This window comes from Notolepis coatsorum (assembly GCF_963971535.1).
Source record: "Notolepis coatsorum genome assembly, chromosome: 16".
Taxonomy (NCBI): Eukaryota; Metazoa; Chordata; class Actinopteri; order Aulopiformes; family Paralepididae; genus Notolepis; species Notolepis coatsorum.
In genome coordinates this window covers 57,966,616-57,977,624 of record NC_140180.1, presented here as the reverse complement: position 1 = coordinate 57,977,624, position 11,009 = coordinate 57,966,616, and the positions used below count along the sequence as shown (strand labels likewise).

Here is an 11,009-nt window from a genome sequence, read left to right as displayed (position 1 = left end):
AGGTATTATACTTTTTGGACCACGAACCCAGCTCAATCGGCACGGCTTGCGAAAGGTAATGTGTGTTTTCATGCCTTTTACTTATCCACACCTTGTAGAGCCAAATTTGTCTGTGAAATGGCTTACTTGCATGTGTACATTTTGTGTTATAGTACTTTGGGTTTTCTATTTTGTAATTTAATATACAAATTGAAACACCATGATTTATTTTTAATAAAATAAGGCATCATATTCCTAAGAGAACTTAAAAGTATTTGTATTGCTGTTATAGATCAACTTTAATGATTATCAAGCTGTGATCGCCTTTGTAAATGTTGACGAAACACACTGGAAGTTGCTGGTTAGTGATTGTTTTCATTCAGAAATCCCTTTCATTTAAATATGTATATAATGTTCGATGCTGTTTTGAAATAACATCACTTTTTTTTAGTACGTATTTCCTGCCATAGGATCAGTATTTTTGGTGGATCCAGCGGCAAATACCAAAGAGCAAGCAGACTCGGAAAATGCTGCGAAAAGAGTACGGTAAGTCAGCAAATTAGATATTAAGTGATCTTAGAATTATATTTTGTGTTTAAGTAAACATGTATAAGTATGTTAACAGAAGTTCCCAAACCCACACCACTGAAGCATTTATTTTGTGCTCGGTGGTCTCAGCTGTTTTTTAAATGATATTTCCTTATCCCGCCCTTAGTATCTGTGTACACAATTCTAAATGAAGTAGCTCAGTAAGCAAGGTAACCTACAATATTTTCCAGTGTCCATATTGTTCGAATGGAGTGTTTTTATTTTACACAATATTTAAAGATTTGTATTCTACATGTGTCTGTTGGGAGTTACATTAGAGACTATTCCACAATGTGTTTTACAAAGGGATTACTTCAAGATGAGGAGGACCTGCTATGGCAAGGAGGACTGGGGGACTGTCAAATGGAGAGGAGCAACCATGAACCATCCAGTTCAACGTGATGGCAGTAGCTGTGGGGTCATAGTTACCATGGTAACATCGTTTTTTACTTTAACTATATGTAATATTTATGCTTCTGCTACATATATATATATTCTTATATTTATTTCAGTCGCTTGATTATTATACAAGTTTAAAGAATAAAATAGTCAATGATGTTAAAAGATAAGTCATTCATTTCTAAATTATCAATTTTCAGTTTATTTTTTAGGGGAAAAGTGATGAGGGCTGGTTGTTGACACAGCAGTTTGTCATGTACATTCTTCAAGTTGTGTTAATTACCTCATTACAAGTATTAGTTATTAATAGTTTGATCCTTTTTATTGAAATATCAATTCAATTTATTAATTTTATTGGCAAAAACGATGTAGCGCAGAATAGATGACAAGTGTGATTGTGTGTGTTGGTGTGTAGATGGCAAGAGCAGTGATGGAGGCCTTTCCTGCATTACCAGTTATATTTCGTATGGCATCGCTCCCGCTCTGAGCCTTACGAGATACTCTATATCGCCTGTGATACCTAATGTATCTCCCACGAACAAAAACACATGCACCCCACCTGTATGGGGCCCCGCCCCTTATGGTGGCACCACCCATATAATCATGACTCTGGTCATGACACACCCTTCCTCTATTTTCGTCCCAGCGCACTGGATGCTTTGCACCATGCGAGCTAGCGGAATGTAAAAGATTAAGGAAGATTAATAATGTTGGAAGCTTACCGGAGGTTGCTGGCCCCTGGCATCTTCGACGCATGTTTTCGGCGACACGACGGGCCTGTGATGTTCCTCGTTGATGACTGCACATCGAGGTTCAGCTGTACAAGGCTGGCTGTCGGGCCAGCTTGTACTCAGGTAGGCCCTGTGTCTTCAGGCATGGGTATTAGTGTTAGTAATGCTGGTTTGTGTTGTTAACACAACCTTGTTGTGTGTTGGCGCCAGGGGCAAGATGGTTTGGTGAACGTTCTCTGCAGGGAACGGTTTCCAAGCTGTCTTGGGCGTGCTGCTAAAACATCTAAAGCTATGCTAACATGCTATCGCTACTGCCGCATGCTATCACTACTGCTAATTGCTATGCTGTTTTAATGTCTCCGCCGTGAGATGTTGTCACTCTCCCGCCTCTTGCCCGGTTCATCAATGAAGGTCAGTCGGTAGCTGTTGTGGGGTTTTGAGTTCTATTTACCTTTTTCGGGTAAATGGGTTGACAACGGGGTAGGTCGTGGCTAGGTTCTAGCCAGGTATTACCTTGTGTTCCGGCGGGGTTTGTTGAACGGTGTTCCCATCTGGGTTGGCGTCGGGTAGTGGGGCTATGGGTCCAGCCGACATGGTAAACATGTTGCGTGTCTGTGCACAGGCAATTGTTGTCTTGGGTTCCACATTGCCTGGCGTTAGGCTGCAGTAGTATAAGGGCAGGGCCGCTTGGGAGAAGTGTGAGGCCCTGTGCGTTTTTAGACGCGAGGCCCCCCATCTCCTGGGGCGGCCCTGTGTAGGGGGCTATTGTTTCATTTTGTCACTCTGCTATGAGAAGGTCTGTCTTGCTACAGCTTTCTCTCCTCTCAAACCATTCATACTGACGGTCAATCGGTATACTGGGGGAGTAGTGCGGGGGGGGGGGCTTTGTTTACCTTTTTTGGTAAATGGGCTAAACTAGGGCTGGTGTTCTGTTGTGAATATTTTGAATGAAGACGGGTCTGGTCCGTCTCCCCTTAAACTTTGTGTGTATGGGTTTGCTCATTCTACAGTTTTTGTGGTTTAGCTCTTTTTATTCATTTAACCTTTTCATGGTCCACACCACAGTGGAGGGTGCTGTTTGCAATCACCACTGGTGCTCCATGTTAACGTCAGTCCTTTGTTTTTGATATATTGAAACAATGCCCCGCCCGGCCGACACCATGGGTCGGCCTGGCGAGATGGTGTCTGGTGGAGGGGCCTTGAGGGCCGGCCGACGTCGACACATCGCGCACGGTGTTGGTAAACCACTCCGTCGAGGATGTTGACGTTATTAGCTTTGACCCAGCCGCAAGCTATAACCGCTCAGGGTTCCCCTCTCCGCAGGGGATTTTGGTCTTCTGCTGGAGCGCGGGCGGTATTGTCCTAGGCCCTACACCGCCTCACACCGCGCAGCCAGAAGAAGAGAGAGCACGGCCTCGTCAGCGGCGATGACGGGGCCCTCGACAGGCGGCCATGTTTCCCCCGCCAGTGGTGCCCTGGTTGGAGAATCGACAGGGTATCGCGAGGCCGACAGTCTTGGCGGCCGAGGGATCGGCCATTTTGGGTGATTTCGGTGTTGGTAAACCACTCCGTCGTCATTTTGCCGCGAGCAGCCCGCTCCCCGTTCAATCCTCTCTCTGGTATCCCCAGAGGCGGGGCTCTGAGCATTCTCCTTTGGCTGCGGGCCGCGAACCTTCATTGAAGCGTATGCGGCCCCATTCTTCGCTTCTCATGGAGACAGGGGCTGACACCCAGTTGATGGCTGAGCCTGGGTCTGTCCGTGAGAATGTTGTGCTGTCAAGCGGCTCCCACACCTTGAACTGTGTTGGTTGAGCCTGGTGTTACGTCTGTCAACTTAAGTGTTGTCAGCAGGGGGGCTCGAAACCTTTTGAGGCACACAGTGCGGGCTTCCCCGGCCTCGCCTTCGCCAGGCCAGGTATCATGTTGGTGCTCCCACTCCTGGAATATTGGCAAGTGGTCGCAGCTCACATGGTTTGGGGTGGTAGTGATATCACTGCAGGGCTACGGTGTGTAGGAACCCATGGGGGCCTTACACCTTGCATGTCCGGCTGCGGAACAACTCCTTCAGCATGTTCTGGAGGGGTGTTCAGTGGGGGGGCTTTTTTGATCGGAAGCCCCCCGTATCAGACAGGCCCTTTTCTGTCGGGGTTCCCCCTTGGGTGCGATTGCCTCGTGGGTGGTGTCAGGGTCAGGTGTTCCGACACGGAACGCGCTCCTCGCACGATTCCAGGGTTGTCTTCGCACAGCGGGGGGGACCGGGCCAACTATCTACAGTTCCTGGCGGACCTGCGCCACGTGACGGCGGGTGCGTTGGGAGTGTCGTCACATATGACTACGGCAGTACCATATGTCGAGGTAGATGGAGAGAATGGTGAGGCGGGGACTTGTGTTTACACAACCCCACCCGTTTTCAGGTTTGGTACAGACCCTGTTGTCGGGGTCTCCAGCAGGGACAGCTCTGGTCGACGAGATCCAATCTCTGTGGACGAAGCAAGCCATCGTCGTGGCGTTCTCCTCCCGGTGTTCTCTGCCCGAGAAGTCGGGAGGGAGGGGTGTAAGACCCAGGCTGGACCTGTCCCATGGGAAGGTTCAGCATTTTTTGGATCGTCTCCTACCTGTTGAACACTGTCAGGTGGGGGTCTGGTTCTCCTCCATAGACCTGTAGGATGCGTATGCGCATCCCCGATCTTCCATCCTAGGGCTTACCTACGCTTCCTTTGCAGGGTTAGCGTATGAGTACCAGAGGCTGCCGTTCGGTTTTCTCTGGCTCCCCGCATCTTCACCAAGTGCGTGGAGGCCGCACTGGGGCCTCTGCGTCATCCGGGGTTACGGAGTGTTCTGCCCTGATGACGTTCTGGTCCTTCGCGGTCAAGGTGGATCGTCAGGTCTCGTACCAGGCAGGTCTCTACCAGCCTGGGGTTGCTGTAGACTGGATGTAGAGTGTTCCTCTTCCCAGTCAACGGTTGGAGGGCTATGGGCATCCATCTCGGAGCGTGTTGTCAACACGCTCGGGAGGTTCCGTCCTAGGACGGTTACGGCGCTGTCTCACGTCGCGTTTTCACCGACGCCTCCCTCGCTGGTGATGCGTCGGGCCAACGCAGTAGGGGGCAGCTGGCAAACCATGCTGCCCGGTCTGCGCTACGTTCAATGTGTTGGTGTTGAAAGCGGTCCTTCTGGTCCACAAATGGTGTTGATCAGGACGGACGTTACGACGTCAGTGTCGTGTATCGACAGACAGGGAGGAGTACGCTCCCCCTGTCTGCACCAGGCGGCGGGCGGCTGGCTATGGGCGTCCTCCATCTGCGCGGCCTAAGGGCTCCCCACATCCCCGGCAGGGAGAATGTGGGTGCAGGTGTACTGTCGCGGGGCGGCCCTCATCCTGACGGGTGAGGATTGCGTCTGGACATGGCCAGGCAGGTCTGGGACCGATGCCGTGCCGCCAGGGATTCTTCCCCATACATCTGTTAGGTCAGTTGTTGGGACGGGTACGTTGAGGGGTGCAGGTTCTTGATCCTGATGGTGTTACCATCTGGAATGCGCATGCTCCCTCCACTGTCGCGCTTACGGCGTTAAGCCGGTGCAACACTCCTTGGCTCCGACTTGGGATCTTCAATTGGTCCTCGGTCGGTTGTCCTTGGCCCCGTTTGAGCCGCTCGAGCGGGCGCCGTTGGGACAGCTGTCCTTCAGGACCGCGTTCCTTCTGGCTGTCACTTCCGCTAAACGCGTAGGTGAGCTCTGTGCTCTCTCGGTACGTCCAGAGTGCCTGTCTTTTCGGACCGATTGCGGTGTCACTCTGCGACCTAATCCTGCTTTCGTGCCTGAGAATATCCGGAGTTCCTTCCGCTCCCGGGATATTGTGGTTCAGGCGTTTCGTCCTCCTCCTCACACTGGTGAGTTGGATGCGGGCCTTCACCTGTCATGTCCAGTCCGTGCTTGGGGATTTACCTCAGCCGTACTCAGGATTTCAGGGTTACCGGCCAGCTTTTTGTCTGTTACGGTGGGGCTCGTGCTGGTAAGGCACTGTCGGAGCAGCGCCTGTCCCATTGGTTGTGCGAGGGTGTTACCCTCTGCTACACGCTGGCTGGGCAGGATCCCCCTGGGGGCGTCAGGGCGCACTCCACTCGTGGGGTGGCTGCCTCTGCCGCTCTCCTGGGTGGGGCCTCGGTGGAGGACATCTGTGCTGCAGCTTCATGGTCCTCGCCGGGCCCCTTTGTAAGGTTTTACCTCATGGACATGACCGGGGGTTCTGTCTCCCAGGCGGTTCTGGGGTCTGTGGCCTTTCCTGCTTCCCGTCCTTTGGTCGGGTAGCGGGAGTGTATGGGTATGGGCCGCAGTGTGTTGAGTCACACGTGGTTCCGCCTGTACGGTGTGTTCGAGGGGTTCTGGCTCCCTCTTGTTCGCATTCAGGTGGAGTTGACTGCGCCCCCCCTTCGTTAGGAAGGATGGGGTGACAGGGCTCCCCGCACCCCTTGATGTGGGCTTACGGGTCCTCAGGGGGTACATCTGTCGGGTCTCGCACCCGCTCTTCCCCATTATCTCGTAAGGCTCAGAGCGGGAGCGATGCCATACGAAATATAACGATAGGTTATGTAGATAACCTAGTTATATTAGTATAGGCTAAGCTCCCGCTCTGCGCGCCCTGAGTTCCCTCTTGAGGGATCTTTTCCTGGGACGGGTTTTTGGCGAGGAAGGGTGTGTCATGACCAGAGTCATGATTATATGGGTGGTGCCACCATAAGGGGCGGGGCCCCATACAGGTGGGGTGCATGTGTTTTTGTTCGTGGGAGATACATTAGGTATCACAGGCGATATAGAGTATCTCGTAAGGCTCAGAGCGGGAGCTTAGCCTATACTAATATAACTAGGTTATCTACATAACCTATCGTTATGTCCTTTGGGACATCCAAAAAGGAGATGGCTTGTGAGAGGAGAAAGTGTGCACTTTCAATACTCAATGGTTCAGGTTTGTAAGTCATTTGTCCTGCTTTATGTTATGGTTCTTAGTTAGTTGTTATGGAAATAATTATCTTCTATTAATCCAATGCAATCAAACAAATCTACAATAACTACAGCCTGTAAAATTGCCTTTGAGTCCACACACTACAGCATTTATAGCCTACAGCATCATAGATTTTAAGCACAGGGCCCAAACCAAATATCCCATACATATCTCACTTGAACCCATAACTTATATTAATTTTACTTATATTGAGACATTAACAGTTGAAGAATAACTTTTTTTCCTGCTGCAATAAGGAATGTTGACACTTAACCTGTCACGGTTTGTATCAGGAGAGCAGGGAAGAGGAAACGAATACAGATTGTTCCAGGCATCCAGGAACAGTTTATAGGTGGTTTATTGAAAAAAATAACAGAAGATTGATTGATTGATTGAAAAGTTTATTAACAGATTGCAGAATGGGTACAGTACAGCTCAATACATACAGGGGTGTTAAGGGGATGCAGACCAAAGAAATACTTTCGTCTTGTTTACATCAGGGTCCCCCATTTTCAATTCATCATAACATATATGACATACATGACATACAGATAGACAGTACTGCTACATCTATACATTTATGACATATCAGATTTGCAAATACAGTACTGTTGTGATACAAAAAGTGTCCAGAAAAAGAGTATATACATTTGACGTAGAAACTGTACATTGGAGGAGGTTGGGTGGGGTCGGGTGGGTGGGTGGGGGTTGTACATTGGAGGGGGGGGGGGGGGGTTGGGGTAGGGGGACACACACACTGTACAATGTACATTGGAATACTGACAAAGCCATACTTGGTAATTTGCTGTACAACTGGGTTAAGACATTTGTAGGGGCCAGTTTCGAATTGCAGTCTCCCATAGGTGTTCTTTGAGAGTGTTGCTTACAGGCAGAGTGGCAGGAGGCATGGGTGAAATATGGAACACAAAACAGGGCTTAGAGTGAAACAGTGACAAATATTAATTCCTGCATTTTTTTATTTGTTGCATACAGGTCATTGCCTAGTAATGTTTCGAATATTACGGATTGTTTATGTATGTCTGCTTATATGTTGTTCTGTTCTGTTAACTGTATACATATACAGTATGTCTAAATAACATATTTTCTTTTCCTGCAGTGTTTCAAATGGAGGACAACTGTGCAATGTGCTCTGCCTCAAAGCCCCCAGGATCTGGGCCTCCCACTACAGATTGGGTGAGTGTTTGTCGTAGTGTATAGTGTGTCTAATCAATTCTAATCAAATTCTATTTATGATATTAGATGTATTTACAAAACTGTTGAGTCACTGGGTCTATCCAGATCAGGCGGTCCAGTGAAAATGCTGCAGGGCCATGCTTCGATTTCTACTTTTCGGCGCATGGCGAATAATGTTTTTACGCCAACCTCGTGCGTCAGCCCTGCTGCAGCCCACACACATTAACTCTATTCAAAATGACTGTGTAACCGATATAAATTGATTTACTAACAAAACAGTCAAGACAACTTCTCTCAGATAAATGGTAATGTATATACATTGTTTACACATATAATGAACAGAGAGAATATAAAATGTGATGAGTAGTGGAATAGGGATACTGACAATTCTAATCATGTCTAATAGCAACATATTAAATTAAAGTGTAACTTCACCCCAGGTTTGAGCCTAAGTCCACCCACATGATGACAATAGCCTCAATGCAGCGTTGACAAAGCTACATTAGCTTGGAAAATAGCAATATGGGGCACTGAATTAGCACACCCCGCGGTTCCTCCACCTCACTCTACGCCGCTGGGAGACTGATGGTACATGTCCACCAGATCAGGCCTGGAAACCAAATTATACCTTGAGGCAACACAAATTGACCACTTGGAGAGAGGTTTGTGTGTGTTATCTGCTGGTGTCCTCTTTCACACACCAACATCCTGTAAGTCACTATTAAAACATGGGAAGCAGGGAGAAGCAGGTCGTATGCAATACATAACTGACCAATGAATACCAAAAGGTAACTACATTATACTGATGCAACATGGGGTTTTCCCAGAACTATAAATCTTCTACCTATAACTACCTAAAAAACATTTCTATTTGAAAAACTGAAAATTTAGACATAATATACTTATTTTCTGATATTATTAAACTGGTGTTTGAGGCGAGTATGCTACAGACTATAGCTACATGTAATAAAGTTGACATGAATCTAATTTTGCCAAAATTATTCTCTATTGCACTTCATTACTTCATCATTTCCGATGACAAGATGTATCAGATTTGATGGTGACTCATTTCATTTTACAGCTACAGTGTGACACCTGTGAAAGATGGTTCCATGAGCAGTGCCTGGGGGTGAATCAGGACCAACTCCAAGAAGCCAAGAAGCCAGGAAGCAATTGGAATTGCTGTCTCTGCAACTAGGGCAGAATAATTAAGAAAAAGGGGGGAAAATCTGTGTTGACAGAGTCACATGGGGAGCAATAACTGGTCATGACGACGAGGTCTCCTTTAGCCTTAACTGGCGTGGTTTATTTAATATGTACATTTGCGCCACTAGACCTGCTCTCCATGAGAGCTAGAGAGAGAGAGAGACAGAGGGGCAGGGAACAATCCCTTATACCTGATACCTGACGTCAGTTACAATAGCTGCGTCTCCTTACGCCTATAGCGCCCTCTTACTGTGGAACAGTTAAAGTGCAGTTACATGCAAACATTAATACTGTACTTACACTTAAAAATCTGTTTGCCTGTTTTTGTCATACATAAACACAATCACTGAATGACAGTGTTTCAGTTGATAAGCTTTCATTTTTTGTTTTTAATATTTTCTCCTTTAGCCTTAACTGGCGTGGTTTATTTAATATGTACATTTGCGCCACTAGACCTGCTCTCCATGAGAGCTAGAGAGAGAGAGAGACAGAGGGGCAGGGAACAATCCCTTATACCTGATACCTGACGTCAGTTACAATAGCTGCGTCTCCTTACGCCTATAGCGCCCTCTTACTGTGGAACAGTTAAAGTGCAGTTACATGCAAACATTAATACTGTACTTACACTTAAAAATCTGTTTGCCTGTTTTTGTCATACATAAACACAATCACTGAATGACAGTGTTTCAGTTGATAAGCTTTCATTTTTTGTTTTTAATATTTTCTCCTTTAGCCTTAACTGGCGTGGTTTATTTAATATGTACATTTGCGCCACTAGACCTGCTCTCCATGAGAGCTAGAGAGAGAGAGAGACAGAGGGGCAGGGAACAATCCCTTATACCTGATACCTGACGTCAGTTACAATAGCTGCGTCTCCTTACGCCTATAGCGCCCTCTTACTGTGGAACAGTTAAAGTGCAGTTACATGCAAACATTAATACTGTACTTACACTTAAAAATCTGTTTGCCTGTTTTTGTCATACATAAACACAATCACTGAATGACAGTGTTTCAGTTGATAAGCTTTCATTTTTTGTTTTTAATATTTTCTCCTTTAGCCTTAACTGGCGTGGTTTATTTAATATGTACATTTGCGCCACTAGACCTGCTCTCAATGAGAGCTAGAGAGAGAGAGAGACAGAGGGGCAGGGAACAATCCCTTATACCTGATACCTGACGTCAGTTACAATAGCTGCGTCTCCTTACGCCTATAGCGCCCTCTTACTGTGGAACAGTTAAAGTGCAGTTACATGCAAACATTAATACTGTACTTACACTTAAAAATCTGTTTGCCTGTTTTTGTCATACATAAACACAATCACTGAATGACAGTGTTTCAGTTGATAAGCTTTCATTTTTTGTTTTTAATATTTTCTCCTTTAGCCTTAACTGGCGTGGTTTATTTAATATGTACATTTGCGCCACTAGACCTGCTCTCCATGAGAGCTAGAGAGAGAGAGAGACAGAGGGGCAGGGAACAATCCCTTATACCTGATACCTGACGTCAGTTACAATAGCTGCGTCTCCTTACGCCTATAGCGCCCTCTTACTGTGGAACAGTTAAAGTGCAGTTACATGCAAACATTAATACTGTACTTACACTTAAAAATCTGTTTGCCTGTTTTTGTCATACATAAACACAATCACTGAATGACAGTGTTTCAGTTGATAAGCTTTCATTTTTTGTTTTTAATATTTTCTCCTTTAGCCTTAACTGGCGTGGTTTATTTAATATGTACATTTGCGCCACTAGACCTGCTCTCCATGAGAGCTAGAGAGAGAGAGAGACAGAGGGGCAGGGAACAATCCCTTATACCCGATACCTGACGTCAGTTACAATAGCTGCGTCTCCTTACGCCTATAGCGCCCTCTTACTGTGGAACAGTTAAAGTGCAGTTACATGCAAACATTAA

At 46.9% G+C, this 11,009-nt stretch overlaps 1 long non-coding RNA gene across 1 annotated transcript; it reads left to right on the top strand.

Annotated features, from left to right (window-relative positions):
- The first annotated feature begins 454 nt into the window (after positions 1 to 454).
- LOC311242601 lies at positions 455 to 1,420 on the top strand. The gene is made up of 3 exons (XR_014620623.1): positions 455 to 525; positions 874 to 1,000; positions 1,382 to 1,420. It is a non-coding gene; the product is annotated as an uncharacterized lncRNA (long non-coding RNA).
- The last annotated feature ends 9,589 nt before the right edge of the window (positions 1,421 to 11,009 follow it).